Raw genomic sequence first — 15,562 nt, forward strand, 5'->3', positions numbered from 1 at the left:
CCAACCCAAAACACCTCGTGAGCTCAGAGGACACGGATCCATTTTCCATGGTAAGCAGGAGAAGGTGTGTGGATTTTTAAAGTACCTTCTGCACTGCCTTTCCAGTGTTAGTTTTTCACAGACCAAGTCCACACCCCACTGCCTGGCTGCTCCTCACCCTGGCTGGCCAAACCCAAAGCCAGAACTGTTCCTCTCCCTCACAGAATTTTGGGAACACGAGCCACCGACAAGTTTCTCCTCTTCAGAGCCCAATCCCACTCAACCTCACCAACCCACCCTGAAGTCAACTAAATCCAGAAGGGCTGACAGCATCAAGGGACAAATCAAAAAGTCAATTAGCCTTCAAAATCCTTTCCAAAACCAAAATAAAGGCAGGAAACAGACCCACACTGGATCTAAAGCACTTGCTAGTGCCTCATCACAGAATAATTGGATTATTTTCTTTTACACTCAGTATGTTTGCACAACTGAGCAACAGTCTGAGACCCTCTTTTCATGGTGGCAGTGGGCAGGGGAGAGGAGCAGGGGGTGCAGCTGCAGGGGTGGTTTTGCAGGGAGCAATCCGTGCATGCAATGCAGCAGCACTCGGCTCCTCCTCCTCCCAGGCACAGTCACTTGCAGCTGCTCCTTGGTGGGGAACTGCAGCTCTGGAGACACCAAAGGGACTCCAGGATTGCTCCAGCTTTATGGATTTGGAGGAACTATTTTTCCCACTCATGCAAAGACTTGTCTCCTCCAGCTCACAGCACTCAGACTTGCAATATAAAATATGCTGATTTTTTCCCCAGCCAAGCAAAAACAAAATGCTGCTATTTTCTGCTGTGGTTTTGTTGCCTTTTTTTTTTTTTTCTATTTTATTTTATTAAAAAGCAACTTCCTTCAGCTTTAACTAGCTAATTTTCCTGCAGAAACAGTACATTTCTTTTATGTGTTAATTTTTCTTCCTCTATTTGCACTTCACAGCATGTAGTGACATGCCAGACATTGAAGAACAAGCCTCTTCCACTTTTTTCTGGGATGACAAATATTCCTGGTGCAGAAGACCAAAATGCATCTGTGAATTCAGCTATATTTGTGCATTTTGCAGGAAGAGGCTTCTCCTAATGTTGCAATTTTCACTAATATAATTCAATTCATCTCGTGTTAACCTTGTTCCAGACAGGTTTAAGGGAAGTTTCTAGCTTTGGAGTCTTGCAGGGAGCCTTTCACCCAAACCATGACCTACACCTCCCAATAAAAGGTTGCTCAGCCAAGTTCTCACACTCAAGGTATTTGGGGAATAAAGGTGTTTTTCCCCCAAAATATCCATCTAGGAAGTAATTTGTTTTCCTGCCCCATCCCTGAGCACCCCTCCTGTCCTGTCCCATCCCTGAGCATCCCTCCTGCCCCTTTCCTGGTGTTGCAGGAAGATTTTTGCATCCAAAATGTGAAGACAACTTTGCTTCCCCAGGCCCCTGTTTGCTGAGTATCAGCATTTGCCTTCCCCTCTCCTCTGCTGACAACTGTTAATTTTGTCACATCAGCCACTTTTGTGGCTTTCACTTTGCTCTTCTGCTCCAGCCATTGTAGCTCGATAATAAATCAACATTCTGGAGGCTTCATGTGCAATGCAAAGGCCTTTATGGTGCATTTGAAGATGGGAATCTTTACATTTTTAAGTAGGAATTTGTCACATTCAGGAGGGGTAATAAAAAAATTTACATTTTGACTTTCAGGAGGAAAACGTGGTGGAAAAATGTGGCTGTTGGAGCTTGCTCAGGACGCTGGCCATGCCTCAGGGCCCACAGAGAAGGTCACACTGCACTTCCCAGCCAGCACCTCAGCTCTGCCTGGCAGATGGCAGCGAGGGGCAGCTCCCCCTGCCCTGCTGCGGCCGAGGGCACCGGGGCACCCGTGTCAAACGGGGCAGCCGCTGCTCAGCTCCGCTAAAAGGGAGCATGTGTGGCATGGGGCTGGCCGTGCCAGGGTGGCCGTGCCAGGGTGGCCGTGCCAGGGTGGCCGTGCCAGGGTGGCCGTGCCAGGGCTGGCTGTGCCAGGGTGGCCGTGCTGGGGCTGGTTGTGCCAGGGTGGCCGTGCCAGGGTGGCTGTACCAGGCTGGCCGTGCCAGGGCTGGCTGTACCAGGGTGGCTGTACCAGGGTGGCCGTGCCAGAGCTGCCCACGGTGAGGGCTGGCGGTCACCGAGCCAGCACGGCCGCCGTGCCAGGCCAGCCAGCCGGGCAGGGCACTGACACTTCCATGGCCACAGTGCCCTCTGTGCCACCAGCTTTTCGGGGAGGGCATCCCCTGACAGGATGCCCTGCGGGAGGATGCTGCGAGCCGGGTGTTTTTCCTCCTGGCCGATGCCCAGGGTCCTTGTGGCAATCTGTGCCCTGCCAGCTCCCACCCAAGATTCGCTTGTGCCTTGGATCGGACCAGAACCTCCTCTTGCCCTGTGGAGGATAACCTCACGTGCATATTACTTCCCACCATAATCCTACTGCTTTTAATTAGTGCGCTGGAAAAGGAAGAAGCACCACATCTCCAAGGGGAAAAGGAGGAGGGAAAAGGGAAGAAAAAAAAAAAAAACAGCGCAGAGGATTCTGTCCAACTTTTCCAAAAGCTTAATAGATTTTTAAATGGGGTTATTAACACCACCTATGAATTATTTTAGGGACCTAATTATAAAAAACAAAACCCAGTTAATTAGGTTTCCTGAACTCGCCTTGACATAGGTGAAACAAGATCTCTAAATGCAGGGGGATTGAAAAGCGAATCACTTCAAACAAAGAATCAATGAGTATTATTGCAGAACCAATTGAACAATTACTTCTTTAATTGTTGGTACCCTGCTACCTTCACTTAACAACAGGATGGATCGGCGGAGTTACTTAACCTCCTCCAGTAACTAAAAGCGCCGCCGGAGCCGAAAGTTTTTGTTTTTCTGCCCCGTTGCCAAAGAAGAAGCTATAATTTGTTTGTGCTGTTTTTAAGGTTGTTTATTTTTGCTTATCTCTAACATGTTCTGCTGCCCTGCCACAGATTTGTTTTGCAGGGCAGCGTGTGGGGCTCTGCCCTCAGTGGGATGGTACAAACATTATATACTAGAAACTACGTGTACTATATTTATAATAATGTGCTAATATCTATTATCTACGTTGAACAGTGTGTCTTCAGCCTAAACGAATAGAAAAATGCCAACACCACAGTGAAACATGGAGGGCATGAAGAAGGAGAAAAAGGACAAGGCACACCCAATTTCCTCCATCTTGTCTCCTCTGAACCCCTAATCTAGAAACCTAAAATTTTACTTTTGCACCCGTGTCACACTTAATTATTACTCTTATCAAACACTCAGAGCTGGTAATTCACCCTGTAAGATTGAAAACTCTTTTCCATGGCCAGAGATCACAGCCAGTGTCTCTGGGGGCTCTGTCCAGGGGGGTTCCTGACCCCTGCCAGGGTCCCAGGGCAGCCAGAGGGAAGCTCTGGATTCCCACACTTGGGGACCCGCTGCCAGCCCCAACACCCCGTGCCTGTGCCGAGGACACGGCCCGGCTGGGCCAGGAGCGGTTCTCAGGCTCCGGGTGATGCGCGGAGGCCTCGGCTCTGTCTGCGCCCTGCCAAGAGCACAGCGGAGCCTCCTGCAGCCTGCTCAGCACAGCATCCCCGAGCCAGAGCTAAACCCAACTGCAGCCAGCGGGAGAAAGGAGAATAAATCCCAACGGGGAAGCTCCTGTGTGGGAACCCAGGGCTTCCCTCTGGCTGCCCTGGGACCTGGCAGGGGTCAGGAACCCCCCTGGACAGAGCCCCCAGAGACACTGGCTGTGATCTCTGCCCATGAAAAAGAGTTTTCAATCTTACAGGATGAATTACCAGCTCTGAGTGTTTGATATGAGTAATAATTAAGTGTGGCACGGGTGCAAAAGTAAAATTTTAGATTTCTAGATTAGGGGTCCAAAGGGGACAAGATGGAACAAATTGGGTGTGTCTTGTCCTTTTCCTCCTTCTTCATGCCCTCCATGTTTCACTGTGGTGTTGGCATTTTTCTGTTGGTTCAGGCTGGGGACACACTGTCCAACGTAGGTGACAGATATTGGCACGTTATTGTAAATCCAGCACAGGTAGTTTGTGGTATTTAATGTTTGTACCATCCCACTGAGGGCAGAGCCCCACACGCTGCCCTGCAGGACAGAGCTGCGGCAGGGCAGCAGAACATGTTAGAGATAAACAGAATAAACAACCCTGAAACCAGCACAGACCAATTATGGCTTCTGCTTTGGCAGTGGGGCTGACAGACAGAGACTTTCTACAATCTGGGAATCATCAATACCTCAGATTCCGACACTCCTGCTCCACACAAATAACAAATAATCCAAATAACCTCCACATCACACATAGCTCACTGTGCACCAACCTAAATAAACTGTGCATAAAGCTCAACTCTCCCCATTACACGAATGATGTGGTAAGTTCAAGCTCCACAAAGAGATGGACCACGAGCCCTGGTTTGCACAAGCTGTTTGCCAATAACCCAAATTTGGAAGAGCCGAGAGGTCTGACCACAGCCCGACAGCAGTGCTGTGGTGGGGACAGCAAAAGGGCTGCTGGTACCTCTTGTGCCCCACAGGCAGCTCCTCCAGCCATGGCAAATAACAGAAAAGTGCTATTGAACAAGTCAATAAAATGCTCAAAATACAGAGGTAATCTTTTCTATCGGCAGCTATTGCTGAAAACTAGGCTGGCAGTTATCAGAGTATAAACACAGCTTGGGAATGAAGGTAATAACAATGGAATACACTTTTCTCTAGGTTAAAAAAAGAAAAAAAATTCCCATTTTAGTATAGAGAAGCAAGAATTTCTGTGGTCAGAAGACAGAGAGCAGATAAGGGGGAAGCAGCCAGCCCAGGGCTCGTGTTTGATGCTCCCGAGTTAATCTGAGCACGGGAGATTGGGGGGCAGAACCCCGGCCCTGCAGATGATCCCTGCACATTGCCATTGTTTCAGGCACAGAACATTTCACCCTCCCGTGGCACTTTTCACCTCGGGTGACTTCCCCAAGTACATCATTTGGCAGTGCCAGCTCTCCTGTATATTAACAAACGCTGCCTCTCGCCCCTCATGGCAAAGGAGATGACAAATGCAATAACCCCTCCGTGGTGGGAGCAAACAGCACACAGCCAGTGCACATTGCAGAGAATAAAAGTGAAAAGGGTATTTCTGTACCCACATATGTGGGCTAACCCCAAAAAACCTTCAAAGCAAAAAAAAAAAAAAAAAAATTAAGTCAAACACGGTCACTCAGGTGTCACCAACAGCTCATTTGCAACAGCCACTTGAGGCCAAAGGAAAACAAAAAGCTGAAAATCAGGATGTTCAGTTTGGCAGCACAGCAACAACTGCCTTATCCAAACTCCACCGCAGCAAGTGAGAATGGGTTTGCAAAGGCTCGGGAAACCTGGCAGGAACACTAAAAATGGCTTTGAGATCTTCCTCCTTGGCCTCCAAGTATTGCCAAAAACCTCCAGCAGTGACTCTGTACTGGCGTATTTTGATTTTTTTTTTCTACACAGTCATGTGGAATAGCTCCTATTTAACCCACTGCAATTAAGTGCTAGTTTTTCATAAAAAGCCTATGTTTGAAAATGGAGATGACACACATATCAAGAATGACACTTCCTATAAAGTACTGGTAGCCACAAATCAGACCAGAAATGTCATATTCAATTTTTAAAAGTAGAAGCAATTAGAAAACAACCCTCAAATTATTTTCCCCACATGCTGCTTTCCTCACAGGAAAAAAAAAATCTCTAATTTTGACCATTTTATTTATAAGCTTGTTTGAAGTTAGCTGTCTTAAGCAGACAATTTGATTTTACAAGAGCCCAGTCCTTAAGAGGTACCACCTATTTAATTTTGAGATTAACCTCTTAGAGACATCGATGTGGCACAACAGAACACCCAAAGCCAGAGCAGCTGCCACTCCCCTCAAGTCACCTGTATTTTTAATTTAAACCCGGACTTGTTACCATTTTTACTCTTATTTTCTAAGCCCTTCACTTCCGTGCCCTCTGCTAAAGGGGGAACTGCGGGGTGGCTGTGCCAGGGGGGTGCTGGGTGTCCCCCTAGCCTGTGCCAGGGGGTGCAGCCTGTGCCAGGGGGTGCTGGGTGTCCCCCAGCCTGTGCCAGGGGGTGCTGGGTGTCCCCCAACCTGTGTCAGGGGGTGCTGGGTGTCCCCCAGCCTGTGCCAGGGGGTGCTGGGTGTCCCCCCAGCCTGTGCCAGGGGGTGCTGGGTGTCCCCCCAGCCTGTGTCAGGGGGTGCTGGGTGTCCCTCAGCCTGTGCCAGGGGGTGCTGGGTGTCCCCCCAGCCTGTGCCAGGGGGTGCTGGGTGTCCCCCCAGCCTGTGCCAGGGTGTTTGTGCTGCTCAGCTGATGAAGGCTGGCAGGGAAGGGGAGCAGATGAGTTTATTTCCAGCAGTGTGGGGCAAACCCAGCCCCAGCCTGGGTGAGTTATGCCCCCGAGCTGCCCCTCTCCCGTAGAGAGAACCTTTAGGAGGAAAAAGGGGAATCACTCCAGGCTGGGAGCACAGAATATCCCCACCTTCCTTTCCTCTCCCTGCCAATGAATCTGAGCCCAGTGTCACCCTGACACCAGGAGAGGCTCTGGGATGCAGCAGTGAGCTGATCAAATATGCAATAACTGGTCAAGCAGTGTCCCCCACAGGCAGCAGACCGGGCTCGGCAGCGCTCTCGGAGCTCTCCTCACCTCCACAGTGCCACCACAGCCAGATTCAGCTCAGCAAAACACACTACATTAAGTAAGGGACCTAATGATAGTATACTTGTCCGTTTTTGAAATTAAATGATGTTCATTAAAGGAACATCACCTCCCCATAATTAATTTTGCTTTGAGAAGGAAAGGAAAAAGCTACAGACAATTAATGTACCATGCAAGCTCTAGTAGATGCTCCATATATTTCCTCCCTACAACCAACCCTCCTTCCTAACAGCATCTCTGCTCATCCCCCTCCACCACTTCTGCAAGCAGGGACTGAGGTTTTTGGCAGGAAGCAGCACAATGACACAGAAACCCCCCATGCACTTCAGCCAGCCTGACAGCACCTCAACAGGGTTACACGCTCAAGTATTGATATCTGCAATCATATTCCACTCTCCCCGACTTACAGAGATCCAAAAAACTGTTGAAGACACCCAGACAATGAAATCAATGGGACAGTGATGAGTCTTTACAGAGTAACATGTGCAGAGGTGAATAAAAGTGTTTGGGTTGTGGCAGCACAGAGGCAGGGTGCTGGGGGATTGGGGAGGCTTTCTTTGGGTACTTTGTATTATTGTGAATGACTTCCTGAGGATTTAAGCCTGGCAGAAAGAACAAGTGCACATGGCTGATGAGCCAAAAATAAGAGAGTAATCACAAATAAACCAGAATTATTCCTCAGCTGTGAGTCAGTAGACAGCACTTCCTACAGGCCAGCAGGCACAAGACAGTGACACGTGTAAGGCTGGAGAGTGATAAAATCAATAATTCCCCGAGCAGGGAAGAAGAGCCCGGTGGTTTCAGCAAATGACACAAATTAGCCCTCTCTCCACAGCTGTGGGCCGCTCTTTTGGAAGCCTTCAGGAACGAAACCCTCCTCGCCCCAGGAAGGAAACACAATCCATGCCCGTGTCTCCCTGCCCCTCTGTTTATACAGGCAGGGATGAGGATGCAGCCTGGAGCTGTTTGCTTATTTTATCAAACAGCAAATTGATTGTAGCTGTTGGATAAAAGCACTGACATTTCATAAACTGCACAGAAGAATTCTGCTGACACAACTCCAGACGAGGCCAATTTGATTAAACTAACAAACTCTCTCCTGGAAACACCTACAGATTTGTCCCTGCTTTTACCAGCCTGAACTTTTACTGCCTTGCCTCCTAAACACAGAGGTGTCAGCTAACAGCCCAGCCTGACTCGAGAGGTGCTGGAATCTGTGCTATTGATGATTCCAAAATTGCAAAAAGTCTCTGTCTGTCAGCCCCGCTGCCAAAGCAGAAGCCATAATTGGTCTGTGCTGTTTCAAGGTTGTTTATTCTGTTTATCTCTAACATGTTCTGCTGCCCTGCCGCAGCTCTGTCCTGCAGGGCAGCGTGTGGGGCTCTGCCCTCAGTGGGATGGTACAAACATTAAATACCACAAACTACCTGTGCTGGATTTACAATAACGTGCCAATATCTGTCACCTACGTTGGACAGTGTGTCCCCAGCCTGAACCAACAGAAAAATGCCAACACCACAGTGAAACATGGAGGGCATGAAGAAGGAGAAAAAGGACAAGGCACACCCAATTTTCTCCATCTTGTCCCCTCTGAACCCCTAATCTAGAATCCTAAAATTTTACTTTTGCACCCGTGCCACACTTAATTATTACTGATATCAAACCCTCAGAGCTGGTAATTCATCCTGTAAGATTGAAAACTCTTTTCCATGGCCAGAGATCACAGCCAGTGTCTCTGGGGGCTCTGTCCAGGGGGGTTCCTGACCCCTGCCAGGGTCCCAGGGCAGCCAGAGGGAAGCCCTGGATTACCACAGAGAGGAATGAAACCAACCCCCCCTAAGCCCAGCACTTTTACCCAAATTGGCACCACGCTGGGCTGAAAGCAGGACCGAGGCTGTGAAGCTTTGAGCCCCCTCGTGACAAACAAGAAACACCTTTCTGAGAGCTGAGCAGGGCACCAGGCCTGCTGCACCCAGGGCTGCTCCAGGTGAGCAGCAGGAGGCTGACCCAGCCCCGTGGGCTCCAGCTCACACCTGTGTGCTGCCCACACTCCCTGCTGCTGCCAGGCTGGAGTTTTTCACGTTTTTCCCTGGTGCCAGGGTGTTGGCAGCAGGACAGTCAGCCTGGCTGGAAAGGGAGGGCTCTGCTGTGCTCTCCTGCAGGATGTTCTCTCCCCCCTGTGTGTGATAGGGCAGGCAGGAAAACACAAGTTCACAGGCGCTAAAAAGCCACCCTGAGGACAGGCAAGTGAATGCTCTCAGTCCTGCCCTTGGCAGGGAATCAGCATTTACTGAAATATCTGTGAACTGAAACCCACTCCCATTTAGGTTTTGATTCTTGGAAGGCTTGTGTGGATGTTGAGGTTTTGCTGGAGATGATAAATATTGTAAAGAGGCATTTTTGCTTCTTTTAACACTTCTGCACAATTTAAACCACTTTCTCAAAGGTGCTGCTCAGGCAAGACCTCCCTGGAGCTCAGAGGGCTTTGTTCCTTCAGGTGGTGACAGGCCAGGCCCTTTCCCTCTCCCCAGCTCCAAGCTAATCCCTCTCTTCACACACATCACACCCGGCCTTGGGGATAGCTGCATTTTTGAAAAACTGTTTGTGTAATGTATGAAGACTAACTTGGATTCATGAATATTTGATTTAATATACATTTATTTCCCCTAAAGGAAGATACATTTTATTTAATACTGATTGCAGTTCTTATTACCTTCCTAAACCCAGCACACCACTCAGCATTCCAATTATGCCAGCACGCTATAGTTATGGCTGAGGAAGCACTTTCATTATAAGCTTCTGTTTTTAGACACTTGTAAAACTCCTGCCATTACGTGCTCAACCCCCAGCCCACCCTGCAAAACAGTCCTTGGAGCTGAGGATGCTCCAGCTGTTTCTCAGCCCAGGCAGGGAAAGTCCTAAACCTCCTTGAGCCAAAATTTCCTATTCACCTTGGTTTAAAGCTGTGATCCAGCCCAGATCTGACAACAGCCACAACATTGTACTGAATTAAATCAAAAATAAACCCTCAGTGCTCAGTTTACATTGCAATAACTGCTTGAGGTGATTTTAAATCTGGACACAACTTTAATTCAGCACCCTGTGGAGTGGGCAACTCACACAGAGCAGCCCCCAGACCCCCTGGCTGCTGTGGCACTCCGAGCCCTTGGATCTGGAGCACACCCAGAGGGAACACCAGCCCAACAGCCCATAGATTTTTCCTCACAAAGCTTGCATTTGCTGAAGAAATCCCTCCTCTCTCAGGAGATCAATTGCATTTATGGAGCAGAGTTACTGCTGAAGAAGAGGCAACACTTCAAGTGACATTTTGCCTGGTGTCTTTATGTCCCTGGCTGGGATGCTGAGCATTCCCTGGCCCTGCAGGATCCCTGGCTGATTTAGGACAGCTGTGGACTTCAGAGAAAAATACTTCCCCCCGTTATCTTCATGAGTGCAGTCAATCTCAGCAGCCAACATTTGGAAGAGGGTTGGTTGGCTGGTTTTACAGCTTAAACGGTGCTAAAAAGAAGCGGCACAGGTCATTCTGCTTCCTCTCGCCCAAAGTGTTACAGAGCACTTGGTAATGTCCCCACCAGCCTCAGGTTTGACTTGCAGCTCCCTCCAGCAGCTGCCAAAATGCAGCAATTTCAGAGGTGAAAAAGCAGCTGCTTCCAGACAGGACCAAACAGTTCAGTGGGAGAGGCGAAAATACTACTTATTCAAGTAAAATGATTATATGAGCTTAGATAGAAGGGAGAAAGTAATTAGTGATTTTTGAATTCTGACCAGGACAAAGAGTGAGATAGGGGAGCAAAGCGTGCCGGGGAATTGTCCAAGGGCCACAAGAGCAGGAGCTGCATTCTGCACCGAGCAGGGCAGGCAGGACGGGGCAGAGATGAATAGGAATGCTGATTACTTCTACCAAAGCTCGGGAAATGCTCTGCGATCTCATTGAAGTGCCCGGAATAGTATAATTGGTTCAATTGTCTCACTCAATCCGCATCTGCAGCGATCCATTGTCCTTTGGCAGCCAGCCCCCTCCTGGCCCCGGCTGCATCCTACTCGGGGCCTATCCCATATTATAGCCCAGATTAGATAAGTGGTGTTTTGCTTTGTGCTGTAATGTGTTACTGTTTCATGCTGGGATGTATAAAGGAAAAATGCAATCAGGGACTGAAGAGGAAGAAAGGGAGGAAAAGAGGCAGGGAGACGTTTGTTTTGAGGCTTCGCTACTCTCTTTAATAAACAGATTTTTCAACAGGTTATGATCTGATTGCTTGTGCAGATAATAGACGGGTTGGGATGCAAAATGTGGCACGCACCAAACCTGGGAGGAGAGCTGAATGGCACTGGAATCTTGGAAAAGTCACCTGCTCAACATCACAGCCCCACTCAGGACCCTGCTGGCACCGGGAAAAGCCCTTGCCCTGAGGAGCAGCGAGTATCGGTCAGGAGGACGATGGAGGGCTCAGCTGGGGGCTAGCAGGAGCAGCGAGAGGCTACCAAGCTGTGAGCCCTGGCTCAGCACCCGCGGGGTTCTGCTCCCATTGCATCCCCCGAGCACATCGCTCCTGCCTTAAATCCCATCCTGCTGCGGGCAGAGCACCCATCCTTTCCCCCTGAGCACCCATCCTTCCCCCTGAGCACCCATCCTTTCCCCCTGAGCACACAGGCAGAGCACCCATCCTTTCCCCCTGAGCACATCTCCCCTGCCTTACACCCATCCCGCTGCGGGCAGAGCACCCATCCTTTCCCCCTGAGCACATCTCTCCTGCCTTTAGCACCCATTCCGCCGCGGGCAGAGCACTCACCCATCCATCCTTTCCCCCTGAGCACATCGCTCCTGCCTTTACACCCATCCTTTCCCCCTGAGCACCCATCCTTTCCCCCCGAGCACATCTCTCCTGCCTTACACCCATCCCGCCTCAGGCAGGGCACCCACCCACCCATCCTTTCCCCCCGAGCACATCTCTCCTGCCTTACACCCATCCCGCCTCAGGCAGGGCACCCACCCACCCATCCTTTCCCCCTGAGCACATCTCCCCTGCCTTTAGCACCCATCCCACCGCAGGCAGAGCACCCACCCACCCACCCACCCATGTTTTCCCATCCTTTCCGTGCCGCTGCGGCTCCCGGGCCATGCCCCCTCTCCGTCCCGATCCGCGGGCACCCATCTCCCGCAGCCCCTGGCACTGCCCAGCGCCTTCCAGCCCTGCCCTGCCCCTCTCCGGGACAGGCACCGATCCATCCCCCGTTCGGCACGCCGGAGCCCGCAGGGATGTAGGGCTGAATGCCGGGATATTCCGGGATATTCCAGGATATTCCAGGATATTCCAGCCGATGTTCCCCCCGCTCCGGGAGTCCCGGCGCAATCCCGGGATCAGGGCTCCCTCTCCCGTCACAACGCGGCCGCCTCTGCCTGGGGGAAGCCTCCAAGGGCAGGCGCATCCCGGAGGGGGATGCGGGATTCTGGGAAGGACACAAGGAAAGCACTGCTGCTCAAGGCCTGGAGTGGCTATTCACCAGAAGGATATCCCCAAAATGCTTCTTTCCGCTGGGCAGGAGTGCCGGGGTGAAATGCCAGCGAGCACGGGTTTGGTGGGATTCTGAGCACCAGCACACAGCCTGCCTTGACAAATCATCCAGAGGATTAGTTTAGTGTTTACCAGCAGCCCTTCCCCATTGCTTCTTCATGTTATGCACAAAAAAAAAAAAATCTTTCCTTCCTTGAAGCTCTCCTCATCCGTTACAGCCTGGCAGGGGGAGGAGGGAGGCATGGGTGAGACAAGTGAGCATCATCCTCCTCCTCCAGCCCTCACCTTCATCTGAAATCCTTGTCCTGAGCTCCAGCCCAACATGGGCATTTCCTGCCTCTTGGCTCTGCCTATCAAATCATTATTAATCTCTCTGGCCTGTGTATATTCATCAGATAAACACTGAAACTGTGATGGCTTTTATTGTCTGCTCCGTACACATCATAACCCTGGGAAGACAAGATGAATTTGACAGCTAATGTAAAAATTACAGCAGGCAATATATCTTAGATTTGGGTGGAACACCAAGATGAGAGTTAATCAATAAAATCCTAACTTAGGTATTGTATGAAATGGCACTTCATTCATTATTAGGAGTTGGTATAAAACATGATTTACTGGGTTGATGTATTGGCCATTCACCTTAGGGACCTATTTTCAAATCCAGTCCAATCCAAAGTGACTAAAGATCCCTGTAGCCCGAGGGCTTGGGAAGGATACCACAACCAGGAATTTATGGGAGGTTGCTTGTAATGAAATGTTTGGAGGCACAGGGATGCTGGAAGGGTTAACCCCCAAACCAGCACGTTCACACAAAATCAGCCACTTCCTCTGAAAACATTGAGTAAAAATCAACATGTGCTGGGCACTCCTTTCTCTCCTCATGGATTCTCCCCAACCCCTCCACAGCAAGTGCTGGATCACAGACTGTTCCTCTTTCATTTGCTTCTCTCCTTGCTCTAGGAAGCTCCAAGGATTTAGTGCTTGGGGTTTTTTGTTTGGTGGCTGGGTTTTGTAAAGCCCCATCAGAAAAAGGCATTTTCTGACCCCTAAACAAAGATACAGGGGGCACAAACCCACAGGGCAGCCCACACGCTCCAGAGTGCTTGGCTGTTAATCCCCAGTGAACTCCCCAGTAATTTTAAAGCCATATTCACTCGTCAGATTTTGAGGCCTCATCCATGTAAATAAGGCTTGGCTTCTACAAAGAACAAGTGTAACTATAATATTAACTACAGTTTGAATTATAATGCTCCAAGAACAGACCTCTTATGGAGCTGCTCTGCCATGGAGCTCCTTTGAGAGGGACGGCTCCTATTGTATCACACTTAAAAATTAAGTGGGGTTTTATTTTTTTTTTCTCAAAAAATCCTCACAGTTTATTTTTTTTCTTTGCACTACTCTGCACAACACAAACTCAACCCCCCTACAATATTTCAAGACGAAAAAACTTTAATAATTCCTAGAGAAAACCCATGGCAGCAGAGCCCATCCTCCCTGCTCAAAAGGGCACAGAAAGCAGTGGTTTGCTCTCCTGCTGTCTTTTTACAATCCATTGCTCCAGGAGACCTTGTACAAAAGACCTGGCTCAGGTGTCCTATGAAGGCAGTAGCCATCACAGCCCAGTAAACCTGAATGAGAAGTGGGATGATTTAGATGCTAATGACTAATGGAGTGATATCTGTCTGTGCAATTGGCAGCCGTGCAGGGATAGCAGGAGCTCGCTCAGGTCTTGTCTGTGCAGGGAGAAGAGAAAGATCCCTTATCGCATTTTATAAGTTTGCATTTATAGGGCAAATAAAATAGTGTATTTTTAAAACCAGGAAGCATTTCAGAGGACAGATTTTTTTTTTCCCATATAAAAATCACAGATAGAATTTAACTTTAAATACTTTTCTGGCTAGAGAAAAAAAATCAATTGAACTGATTACCTTGTTGAGTACCAGTGAAGATTTTAGTTGTCTTTGTAATTGCAATTTTTCCTTGCTGGCTTTTAAACATAAAAGGAAAGTGACTTTACTGCTGCAGTAAAACCATGGGCCCTAGTCAAAACCAACAAAGCAGATATTAACCCTCTCTGTGCTGTTCCAGCTCCACAGGCACCTTTCAGTCTTTCTGTTCAGAGGATCAGTGGTAAATCCGTCTCATGTGCTTTAGAGGCAACACTTTAATTTTTACCCCCCAAAATCAACCAATTTTGACAAGCTTCTAGGGAAAAAAAATAATAAAATAAAGCAGCTGATAATTACTGTACCCAGGAAAGTGGCTCCCACTCAGAGGGCAAAGGTGTGTCTCAGGCTCCCAGGGACTCTGTGCTGTGACTCCTTGTCCCATCCCACAGCAGCCACCTGCATTTTTCTCCCTGTTTTTCATGTCAAGAGCTGCGGGGCCCTGCCCTGGTACCACTTCAGGGGGTGGGAAGCTCTCAGACCCCAGCAGTGAGGGAAGCTGTCCCAGCAGACAAGAGCCCATGTCCTGATGGAACCCCTGATCTGCTGGAAATACTACCTAAAGCTCTCCACAGCCCTCTCAAACTGGGTTGATACCACAGGATTTTGGGTCAATACCAAAGGTTTTAATGTCCACATGAGCTGTGAGGTTGGGACAGCCTGTGGCAGCAGCAGGAGCTGCCCGTGGCACACTCTGCAGTCTGTTGGCATTGGTGCTTCCAGCATTTCTCCTGCTCTTCCAAAGAGATGGGACCCTCAGGCCAAGCTGGACCCTGCATCCCCCTCCTCCCCAGAGCACCATATCAGGGTGCCTTCAGTGCCAAAAGAATTTTCAGTGTAGTGAAAAGAATTTTCACCTGTAGTGATAAGATTCCACACGTGTCTCCTGAGATTTATATTTATACATTGCTCTGTGTACAACACTCCCCACTCATAACAGGCATGGTTACAAGACAATCAGTTACGGGGAACAAAAATAGATTTCTCAAACCAGACATCATAAATTCAGTCCTTCACCCCTCCTGGTTTAAAACCAGCACAAACTGAAATATCAAAGTGACACTTTGAGGTTTCTGCAGGTCCTGCTGGCTCTCTGAACAGGGACCAGAACCAGGGGAGGCAAGGCCTTGAGCTGGAGATGCAGCTTCCCTCCAAATAATCATCCAGGAACAAAATGGCCCTTCCTCAGACAAAACAGCAAAGATTCTGCCATTCAATAACCATTTCTGGGCAGAATTTACTTTCCTTCTACCACCCTGGATCTCCCAGACAGTTCTTTATGCATTTCTCCCGCCACCCTAAATCAGCAGCTCTATTGTAATGCT

This window comes from Taeniopygia guttata, chromosome 19 (genome assembly GCF_048771995.1).
Source record: "Taeniopygia guttata chromosome 19, bTaeGut7.mat, whole genome shotgun sequence".
Lineage (NCBI taxonomy): Eukaryota > Metazoa > Chordata > Aves > Passeriformes > Estrildidae > Taeniopygia > Taeniopygia guttata.